We start from the raw sequence: 11937 nt of genomic DNA, 5'->3' as shown, positions 1-11937 counted from the left end.
AGCTACTGCGGCGCCACCTGAGGTGGCGTTACTGTTTTCGGAGGACGGCCTAACTGCTCCCGCCAAAGCAGCTTCCTTTTCCTTTGCTTGTGCTGCCGCCTTCCTCCGTCTGGCGGACGGCCGAGGCCGTTTCTCAGTCCTTGCGGACTGGTTCGCCTGGAACCCTGGTGGGTTCCCGGCAGCAGCTGGCCCTGCCTGTGGCCCCGGAGGGTCCTCATCTTGCCTCGGGCATTTTTGCTGCTTGGCAGCAGGCCCCGTCTGGACCCCACTAGGGTCCCTGGCGGTTTTCGGCCCTTCTGGCTGCCTCATTGCCCCCTGCCTGAACCGAACATCGACCCCGCCGAAACGTGGGTCGGCCAGCTGCTGTTCCTGCTGGTCAATTATGTCAGCCAAGGAGACTGGCTCGCCACCTGGTCCAGGTCGCGTGAAGGAAAGGGTGTAAACACCCTCACCATCCGGCCCGCAGACCACAGTAGCGTGGACAGCCATTCCATTAGGCAGGAGGTCTTGCACGTGGAACCGAGTCTCTACTGAAAAACGTCCACGAACGCCCGCAATACGAACCCCAACCGTCCAAGACGGTGGGTCCCCAATGCTGGCCTTAAATTTCCCGTTCTGGGTCATTTTGGAGGTCCGCCTGACCTCTACTTGTTGCCCGGGCAGAAAGAGGGGGGGGATCATCATTTTGATCATCCACCTCCATCTGCTCGGGCAAGTCGAGAGGCGGTAGGTCCGCCAAGGGACTCGCAGGCAACGGTAAGTCCTCAGGGGGTACCTCCATTGCCGCTTGCCCAGCAGGGAGCAGAGGCGGCGGCGAAAGGTCCCGACTCCTGGACGGACTCGGAGGCAGCGGCAGCTGCTCTGGGGGTACCTCCATTGCCGCTTGCCCAACTGGGGGTATTGGCGGCAACGGAAGGTCACACCTTCCAGATGTAGTAGCTTCTTTGTCCGTCCGCCCCTCCTGGGGCGTTTTTGACGGTGGAAGTACTTCATGTGCCCACCCCGCAGGGGGCGCCGATGGCTCTGGTTGCTTCCGATTTTTGGGAACCGCTCCTGGTGGTATTGGAGCCGGTCCCGGTGCAGGCAACGGTGGAAAGTCTTTTTCTGGGAAAGTACTTTCCTCTTTCTTGCCAGCCATTCTGAAAGATACAAGAGAAATAATAAACATCAGTTCAGTATAATTATTCACATTCAAAATTTACGGTTGACCCACCGCCTTATCTTGCGGCGCTTTACATAGATCACACCGAAACCGATCAATATCCATCGCCTCCGCGGGCGTTATATTGACACACGCGCCATGATACCATTCACCACAGTACTCGCACTCGATCATAAATCGACCTTCCCATGGTTTTTGGCATAAACAGTACAAACGATCGTCCTCTTCTCCTTCATTCGGGTCAGATTCTGAGTTCATATCCCATTGTGCAATCCACTTTGGTAATTCACGATCCCGACATGGTTTCAATTTATCGTGATGCAACACGATTACTTTGTTCCTCAAACGCACACGGAAAGCATAAGGGGCAAATACCTCAATGATAATGCCCGGCCCTTTCCATGGTGCGCGCAGTTTATTGTTTTTGCCTTTAACTGCTGTTTGATCGAGGACATATACCTTGTCACCAACCGCGTAAGTCCGCTCAAGGAGTTTGAGATCTGTTTGTCGTTTATTACGGCGTTGCATAGCCTTGATATGAGTTCTGGCCAGGTGATGCGCCAGCTTCATATTCTCGGCTAGATGGGTAGTATACTGAGCCGCATGTGAGTCATGTAATACCGATGGTAAACCAAACATTAGGTCGGGGGGTGTTCTGACTTCTCTTCCGAGCATCATCATATTTGGTGTAGCATTCGTGCTTCGACATATCGTCGACCTAATTGCACTAGTAATTTGCGGCAAGTATCTGTCCCAATCCTTCTGCTGCTTGCCAACAAAACAGCGCACGGCATTCATGACTGTAAGGTTATATCGCTCAACCTGACCATTCGACGAAGGTCGATATGGAGTCGTGTGCGTTTTCCTGATTCTTAACAGTTTGCACAACTCCGATAACAGATCGCTCTCAAAATTTGCGCCTTGATCGGAATGCAACTCTAATGGCATTCCGAAACGTGTGAAGAACTCCCTAACCAGCACTTCCGCAGTAACCTGTGCAGTTTGTGATGGTACTGGGTAGGCTTCGACCCATTTAGTAAACTGGTCGACGACCATGAGGACGTATAAATTTCCCTGATTGGATTGAGGGAAAGGCCCTGCAAAATCCACATGGACTCGCTCCATTGGAGCGCCAGCATGAAAATTTATTTGTTGGGACCGCCCCTTCTTTCCGCCTTTCTTGTGGCGATTGCAGACCTCACAGCCTATCACATAACGTTCCACGTCGCTAGCCATTCCGTACCAGTAATACCTTTGTTTAAGGCGTTGTTTAGTTCGTTTTACACCTTGATGGCCAGCGGATGGTGAATCGTGGTAGGTATGCAAAGCAGTTGCAACCATGTCATGTGGTAAAACTAACAGGTCATCTTCACCCTGTTTGTCTTTAATGAATAACACCCCATCTCTTACCCGCATTCTATCCTTACTCAACCAATAATGTTTGGTCGCAGGGCTAGATGCGAATAGATCGTTGGGGGTGGGAGCGACACCAGCCTGCAAATAGAGCAGTGTTGGAGCTAGATCTCTATCCATATTTTGGGCTTGTTGGATTTCCTGTGGAGAAAATCCCCAGTGGTGCTGTTTTAATTGCCCCACTGTAACCTGATTAGCCAAGCAATTTACAAATATGGGTGGGTCAGGCGGTTGTGAATCAGGGGTTGATGTTAGAGGAATGACATCATCTACATCCTCCTTAAAAGAGCCCACTGTTGGTGTGCCCGTTGACAATACTTACATCCCCCACATGGTAGCTCTGACAGCTCAACTCCATACATGTAATGATTCGCCACCTCCGGCGCACGTGACTAAGCATCAGCATTTACATGCTTTTTACCTGGTCGATGTTCGACTATCATCACGTATTGGCTAAGCTCTTCAATCCAACGAGCCAACTGGCCCTGTGGCTCCTTGAACCGCAGGAGCCATGTTAAACTACTGTGGTCTGTTCGCACCGTAAACGGCTTTCCCAACAAGTAATGCCGAAATTGGCGGGTAAACTTTACGATAGCTAGCAGCTCCTTCCTAGTAGTACAGTAACGCCGCTGTTCGGCGGAGAGAGCGAGACTAGCATATGCTATCACTCGTTCCTGCCCATTCTGAATTTGGAGAAGCTCCCCTCCTATCGCCTGATCAGAGGCATCTGTATCTAAAACGAACCTATCCTGGGGGTTCGGGAGGGACAGAACGGGTGGCTGTGTAAGTTTCTCTTTCAGGGAGTTAAAAGCCTGTAATTGTGGTATATCCCACAGGAAATGCCCCTTTTTAGCTATTGTATACAAGGGCCTAGTGATCTCAGCAAAGTGTGGGATAAACGCTCTGTGGTAGTTCGCCAACCCTAAGAATCGTTGCAAATCCTTGTAGTTGGTTGGCGTAGGCCAATTATTAATAGCGCTGACGTCAGTATCTGACATCTCCACAGTATTACAAGACACGATTCTACCCAAAAATTCAATTTTCTTTTGGAAGAATACGCACTTGGCAGGCTTAAGTTTCAGGTTAAACTGGCGGAAACGCTCTAAGGCCTCCTCAAGGTTCTTGCGATGATCCTCAAACGACTTCCCTAGGATCACTACATCGTCTAGGAACGCAAGGGCTGTTTGCCAATTAAGGCCCCGCAGAACCATGTTAATCACCCGTGAGAAGGTTGCTGGGCTATTACATAAACCAAATGGCATTTTAACAAACTCGAATAGACCGTACTTAGTCATAAAGGCGGTCTTTTTCCGGTCGTCCGGATGTAAATTGACTTGCCATTACCCAGATATTGCATCGAGTTTCGAAAACCATTGGTTACCAGTTAACGTATCCAGGCAATCTTCTAGTATGGGTAGGGGATACACGTCTTTAACAGTAACGTTATTCAGAGCGCGATAGTCAATGCAGAAACGGACATTGCCATCACGTTTGCGCACTAGAACAGGTGCGGACGCCCACTCAGAATTAGAGGGCTGAATAATACCACCATGAAGCATCTTATCTAATTCCTTCCTCTCCTCCCCCGCAAAATGCAAGGGAGTGCTGCGCAGTCGCTGCTTCACTGGGGGTGCTGTTGATGTGTCGATCCTGTGCTCGATATGCGGAACTTCGCCAATATCAAACTGATCTTTTGCGAACACATCTGCAAACTCAGTAAGCAGCTGCTGTACTATTTCTGCTTGGGGTTTAGATAATTCACCTATGGAGGCGTAGTAGGACCCCTGCAAATGAGGTGGTAAGTAGGTGGTACCAGGGTCCGAATTGTTATCTGGAATTGCATTTCCTGGAGAATAGACCTCTGCCTCTGAGGCAGTTCCAATCTCTCGCCCAGTACGTAGAGTTACATATTTATCGGTGGTGTTAACTACACAAATTTTGGGCGAATCACCAGCGCTGTGCATTGTTCTAGGCAGCGTTAAGTTTGGGTGTGTATAGGGCTCAACAATATAGTCCGCCAAATCATTTTCCAAATGGCAATGAACATATATCATTGAGTTTGGTGGCACAACACGTCGTTTTCGGACAGTTACTTTACACACCGATGGTATAGAGGGCACTGTACCCGTACTAAATAGTGGGACAGTGGTGTCGCCAACTTTCAACTGAAGTTTACTAATCTGGACATCCGCTTGTGCTTCTTTCATAAAATCCAGGCCCAATAGCATATCATCCTCAATTGGCGCTACATTCACAAAGAGTGGATAAATGATCCCTCCTACGCCAAGTTGGACCGGGCCCACTTTCCGCCCTTGCATGGAAACACCTTTCCCTGCCATTAAGAGCCTGATTTTTCCCACTGTAGGTGGTGTCGGTACAAGTGTGTTATAAATATGCTCAGCTATTATACTAACTGTAGCCCCACAGTCAATGACTGCGTTTAGAGGTATTGATGCTAGGGTAACACGAGCATGTAGCAACGAGTCAGATTTAACCCGCTGAACCACTAATGACCCTGCATTGCAATCCCCCTTGGATTGGTCGGATTCGACCACTAATGGTTTAAAGGCTGCTCACCACCGGTTTGATCTGGCGTTACAATTCGCACAGTCTTGTTCGGTTGTTTAGTGATTTTTGTTGGACATTCCCGGTAATAATGCCCTGGTTCGCCACAGGTAAAACACTCTGCCGGCCGTTCTGGCGACTTGCGTCTAAGAGGGGACTTGCGCCGATCATGATCTGGCGGATTAGGTGCCCATTGCTGAAACTGAGTGGCGAGTGCAGCAATTGATTTTTCAAGGGAACTAAATTTAGCCTCAACCTTGTTTTCCAGCCCCTGTAACCTGGAGTCCATTATTTGTTCTCCAGTCTTGGGTCCGAAAGGTGGTTTATACCCTTGGCGGCGGAAACCCCCTGGAGAATTTCTACGATTGAACCTATCCGGTTTTCGCCAGGCGGTATCCTGGCGCACTTCCCTCACCGTTCCTTGTTGGATTTCAGTTGGTAAAGATCCATCAGAGTCAGTCTCACTTGAGTGAGCTGCCAGCTGACAGACCTTGGCAGAGGAGGTGTTAGTGGGATGAGTAGCGGCCCCTGAGAGAGCCCCAGTCTCACCATGCACACATGTGTGCCAATCAATATAACGGATAGCTTTATTGATATTCGCTGGCCTTTTCAAGCAAGCGTAAGAACCTGCGGCGGTATCTTTGCACCCTAAACAGACACGCATAGCCGCAGTGGACTCAATGGATTTGGTCCCATCTCCCTTATAAGCCTTAGCCGCTGCTTGCAGAACACGAGCGCCCCAATCCTGGAGCGATTCCTTCTCACGTTGTCGCAATTGAAGGAATTTGGTCTGAAGGACGGATTTTTCCTCCTCCTGCCCGAAATGCTCATCAAAAGCGTTAATAATCGCCCCGTAATCTAGGGCGTCTCCACCTACAGAGTATAATGCTGTCTCTTATACACATCTTTACATATTTATCGGTGGTGTTAACTACACAAATTTTGGGCGAATCACCAGCGCTGTGCATTGTTCTAGGCAGCGTTAAGTTTGGGTGTGTATAGGGCTCAACAATATAGTCCGCCAAATCATTTTCCAAATGGCAGTGAACATATCATTGAGTTTGGTGGCACAACACGTCGTTTTCGGACAGTTACTTTACACACCGATGGTATAGAAGTCACTGTACCCGTACTAAATAGTGGGACAGTGGTGTCGCCAACTTTCAACTGAAGTTTACTAATCTGGACATCCGCTTGTGCTTCTTTCATAAAATCCAGGCCCAATAGCATATCATCCTCAATTGGCGCTACATTCACAAAGAGTGGATAAATGATCCCTCCTACGCCAAGTTGGACCGGGCCCACTTTCCGCCCTTGCATGGAAACACCTTTCCCTGCCATTAAGAGCCTGATTTTTCCCACTGTAGGTGGTGTCGGTACAAGTGTGTTATAAATATGCTCAGCTATTATACTAACTGTAGCCCCACAGTCAATGACTGCGTTTAGAGGTATTGATGCCAGGGTAACACGAGCATGTAGCAACGAATCAGATTTAACCCGCTGAACCACTAATGACCCTGCATTGCAATCCCCCTTGGATTGGTCGGATTCGACCACTAATGGTTTAAAGGCTGCTCACCACCGGTTTGATCTGGCGTTACAATTCGCACAGTCTTGTTCGGTTGTTTAGTGATTTTTGTTGGACATTCCCGGTAATAATGCCCTGGTTCGCCAGAGGTAAAACACTCTGCCGGCCGTTCTGGCGACTTGCGTCTAAGAGGGGACTTGCGCCGATCATGATCTGGCGGATTAGGTGCCCATTGCTGAAACTGAGTGGCGAGTGCAGCAATTGATTTTTCAAGGGAACTAAATTTAGCCTCAACCTTGTTTTCCAGCCCCTGTAACCTGGAGTCCATTATTTGTTCTCCAGTCTTGGGTCCGAAAGGTGGTTTATACCCTTGGCGGCGGAAACCCCCTGGAGAATTTCTACGATTGAACCTATCCGGTTTTCGCCAGGCGGTATCCTGGCGCACTTCCCTCACAGTTCCTTGTTGGATTTCAGTTGGTAAAGATCCATCAGAGTCAGTCTCACTTGAGTGAGCTGCCAGCTGACAGACCTTGGCAGAGGAGGTGTTAGTGGGATGAGTAATGGCCCCTGAGAGAGCCCCAGTCTCACCATGCACACACGTGTGCCAATCAATATAACGGATAGCTTTATTGATATTCGCTGGCCTTTTCAAGCAAGCGTAAGAACCTGCGGCGGTATCTTTGCACCCTAAACAGACATGCATAGCCGCAGTGGACTCAATGGATTTGGTCCCATCTCCCTTATAAGCCTTAGCCGCTGCTTGCAGAACACGAGCGCCCCAATCCTGGAGCGATTCCTTCTCTCGTTGTCGCAATTGAAGGAATTTGGTCTGAAGGACGGATTTTTCCTCCTCCTGCCCGAAATGCTCATCAAAAGCGTTAATAATCGCCCCGTAATCTAGGGCGTCTCCACCCACAGAGTATAATGTCTGTAGATAAGAAGCAGCTTTACCCCTTAAACTAAGATAGAACCCCTCTTTCTTTTCCCGAGCTGACCATGTTAATCACCCGTGAGAAGGTTGCTGGGCTATTACATAACCCAAATGGCATTTTAACAAACTCGAATAGACCGTACTTAGTCACAAAAGCGGTCTTTTTCCGGTCGTCAGGATTTAAATTGACTTGCCAATACCCAGATATTGCATCGAGTTTCGAAAACCATTGGTTACCAGTTAACGTGTCCAGGCAATCTTCTAGTATGGGTAGGGGGTACACGTCTTTAACAGTAACGTTATTCAGAGCGCGATAGTCAATGCAGAAACGGACATTGCCATCGCGTTTGCGCACTAGAACAGGTGCGGACGCCCACTCAGAATTAGAGGGCTGAATAATACCACCATGAAGCATCTTATCTAATTCCTTCCTCTCCTCCCCCGCAAAATGCAAGGGAGTGCGGCGCAGTCGCTGCTTCACTGGGGGTGCTGTTGATGTGTCGATCCTGTGCTCGATATGCGGAACTTCGCCAATATCAAACTGATCTTTTGCGAACACATCTGCAAACTCAGTAAGCAGCTGCTGTACTATCTCTGCTTGGGGTTTAGATAATGCGAGCGTATGCCTCGAATCGGTCCTTAAAGACACACCAGTCATCCTGACCTGAATACTCTAAATTCTTCATGACCCGAAACGGTTGACGCTCAAGGCCAGGAAAACGACGTCGGTCATGCGGCACATTCCTTGAAGAATGGCGCTCATGCTCCCGGACATCGCAGGGTACATAATCCCTAGCTGCGCGGCGATGACCCTCAGAACTAGTGCTGTCTGAGGAATCATAGCTGCGAGTTCGCCGCGTGTTCCTGCGTTCTAAATCCTGGTCCTGGCGTGGACGATGCCGGGCCCGCTCATTAGAAGAATCGCGGCTGTTTGCTCTATTATCGCCCCGGCGTTGAGGGCGCTTGTGACATTCATAATCTGATCTTTGACTACGACGCTGTTGTCTGTCGCTGTCGTAAGAGTTATCCTTGCGATAAACCCGTGCCCCTTTCGAATTACTATCCCAAGCCTTATGATTACGACGCCAATCACTGGCGAAAGGATCCTGATCACCCCTGTTCCTATAATTTTTAATTTGGCTTTGATAGTAGGGCTTATTTTCGCGATCACAGGAATACTCCTGATGATTGCGTGCGGGTTGAATTTCAGCTTTGCGGCTCCTGCGTTCAGGCAGCACATCCCTATCACAGGATGTATCTCGACAGGTGTTTGCACACACCCGAATATCGACCTGCTCATCCACGCGATAGCGCCTATAGCGGTCGTTCTCAATCACACCCCGAATTAACCTCTCACTACTACGTCCACGACTATTCCCGTCCCTTTCACCAACACACCCAGACCTCCCCTGGAAGGAAAAATCTGGAACAGCAGTTGGTAATGAATGTCGTCCACCTGCATTCTCGTCATTGAGCAAGGTGAGGTTTGCTGGCATTACCCTATTGGTGTCATGACGGGCAGCAACTGTGGCACCCTGATGGAAACCCCCCTGGTGTTCCATGGGTGAAATCATGGGGAGAGGGGGCAATGTGCTCTCCTCCAAGAGTGATGGCGCCATAGCCACAGATGGCGTAGCAGTTACAGTTTGAAACTGTACAGGAAACGCCATATTACTGGCGGTTACGGAAGAATCGATAGTCACCGCTGTTGTGGTAACCGCATCGACTTCCCCTCCGGGATATTAGCATCCCCTCCCCCTTTTACTAGACGGGGATTGGAAGTATAGTCCAAATCCAGGACCTCTACATCTACAGCATACCGCCAAAGCAGCTGCTGAAGGGTGGCTGGGTCAGTAATGTTCCCATATTCCTCCCTATACTCTAAAATGTCCTGCACCGCAGGCCCTGGGAATTGCCCTCCGAAATGGCGTTCCCTGGTAGCAAAATTTAGTCGCACTGGCCGCTGCAGTTCTTCCCTCTCTGCTGTTGCCATAGCTGTAAGAAAAAAGAAACATCAACTGGTTGTTTGCGCTACTCCTGAAACCACGATCAACGTCCCAACGCACACGCAAATGGATGGTACTTCGGGTTGGTGCCCGTACAGCGTTACGCGAAGAGTACGTCGATCCCGATGGTAGAGATACCGTTACCGAAAAATAAACGCCACGCATCTCAGAAAATCAAGTTGAGAATAATGATGGTATGGAGTGATAATGATGATAATAATGATAGAATAATAATAATAATAACAATAATAATAATAATAATAACAATCGTAATAATATTAATAATGTTGAGAATAATGGTACTATAAAAATGTCAATAAAAATCCTATGGCAATAATGCTCATGATTAAAATAATAACACAAAAATAATCATAAGTTCAATGATAATGACTATGATGACAATGATGTGGATAATATCTATGGGCATAATAATAATAATATCAAGGAGAAAAGAATCTAGACATACAAGACCAATTGATATAAATTAAATGACACATGACTCGAAAAACCATATTTTATTACACAAATCAAGAATCAAGAACATACAAGACCATAATAGAATGAATACAGAACACCAATAGAATGTACGGTACATAAAAACAATAGGTACGCAGATAGAGCAAGAAAGAATACCATATCTCCTCCTCCTCTTATTATGATAATAAAATAAAATGGATGTAATAAAGAAATAAAACACTAGAATACAACTACTGGTTAAACATATAGTCTGCTAAAAATAGCACACAAGTACGAATACGAGTCCGCTAAAAATAGCACACTAGGAATATCCCTCGATTAATGTTGTCTGTTATAACAATAACACACCCGGAATATTCCTTTATCGACGAATAGCCTACATAATCGTCAGTCACATAGAGGGCGCCAGCCTAAAAACTGGCGTAAGCAAGTTGTTTTCAGCGAAACTGAACAGCGCGACCCTGGAGAATTCCTAGGTCGCTAACTGATCATGCATCAGCTGCAACATCATTGGCTGGCGAACACAGACGAGATCAACTATGCCTGTCTGTGATTGGTTGAAAGTGGAATATGTTCACCGCTCAAAACTGCGGCGTTGTTGAAATTCGAGTCAACCAAAATTGATAATGGTTGAGCAAGAGACGCCCCACAATGTAGGGCGAAAATTAATTCTACACAATCAACCACTGTCTATGTTAATCCTATATCTAGCGATAAACTAACCTAAACAACAACCGTAGAACGGTCGGTAATAATAGTCTAAAAATCCATGGCACAATAAGCCAATAAAAACTTAAAATACGTGCTGAATCGGAGCGCACTCTCGACCCAACACTAAATTAAATATATATATATATATATCTAGGCATAATGGCAATTCCCGTTTCCAAGACAGAATTACCAAAAAGAATAAAACGACCCCCGTTTCCAAGACAGGGTCTAACTAAACCAAAACATGACGCTACATAAAACTACATGAAGTATACTGACCCCCGTTTCCAAGACAGGGTCAGATAAATCATAATGTTCGGCGGAAACCGAACAGAACAACGAACAACATTCGATCCCGTTTCCAAGACAGACCTAACTAAAAATAATACTCGAATATTCGAATATTCTGACGTAGAAAACATTACGAACACCTTGCTTCAGAAAACAGAATAAGTAGAGTGACACACATTACTTTCCCGGTTCTCCAATTCAAGGTGATGGCAGTTAACGAGTAATTAATTGGCCTAGGTAGGTAGTTGATGTTGCGGGCTATGCCTCGCTAGCTGCTGGACGCTACGTTAGATACACCATACGAGGTCCTGCACACCACCAGGGTACCTAAAAAGTACCTTTTAATCCTCGTCGCCATTATAGTAAATCGTGTTATCACTTATTACTACAGATGACTTAAGATCTATATGATAGCATAACTCACCTAAATCACTTCTGGGTTGTGGTCCAGGTGAAAGTTCAATATATGTATAATCGTAGTACAATCGTAATATGTTGTTTATGCTGTCGTCTAATCTCAAGTCACGCTTCACCCTCCAACCTCTCGTTGGGACGATGACGTCATCCTGGGGCGCAACGTCATAGGTCATGACCGCCCTTACACATTGGATCATGTGACCACCAGAGTCTATTGATCAGGTGACTGCCAGCTGGCCGGCACTACAACTACACATTTTGTGTCGTATTCGAAGACGAACATGACGAGATCAAACGAAAGGTGAATTGAAAAGTATTTAAAATGTTATGTGAACTTAAAATTATGATAATTTTCTAGGCCAACGTGGATGCTGATTTTGGCAATGGCAGGTTAGACCGTTGCCGAGAAAACGCCTGTGCGGAGGCTTCGGTCGCC

This window comes from Anneissia japonica, unplaced genomic scaffold, assembly GCF_011630105.1.
Source record: "Anneissia japonica isolate Jap-2015-1 unplaced genomic scaffold, ASM1163010v1 scaffold987_len1640505_cov201, whole genome shotgun sequence".
Lineage (NCBI taxonomy): Eukaryota > Metazoa > Echinodermata > Crinoidea > Comatulida > Comatulidae > Anneissia > Anneissia japonica.
This window is presented reverse-complemented; position numbering follows the sequence as displayed.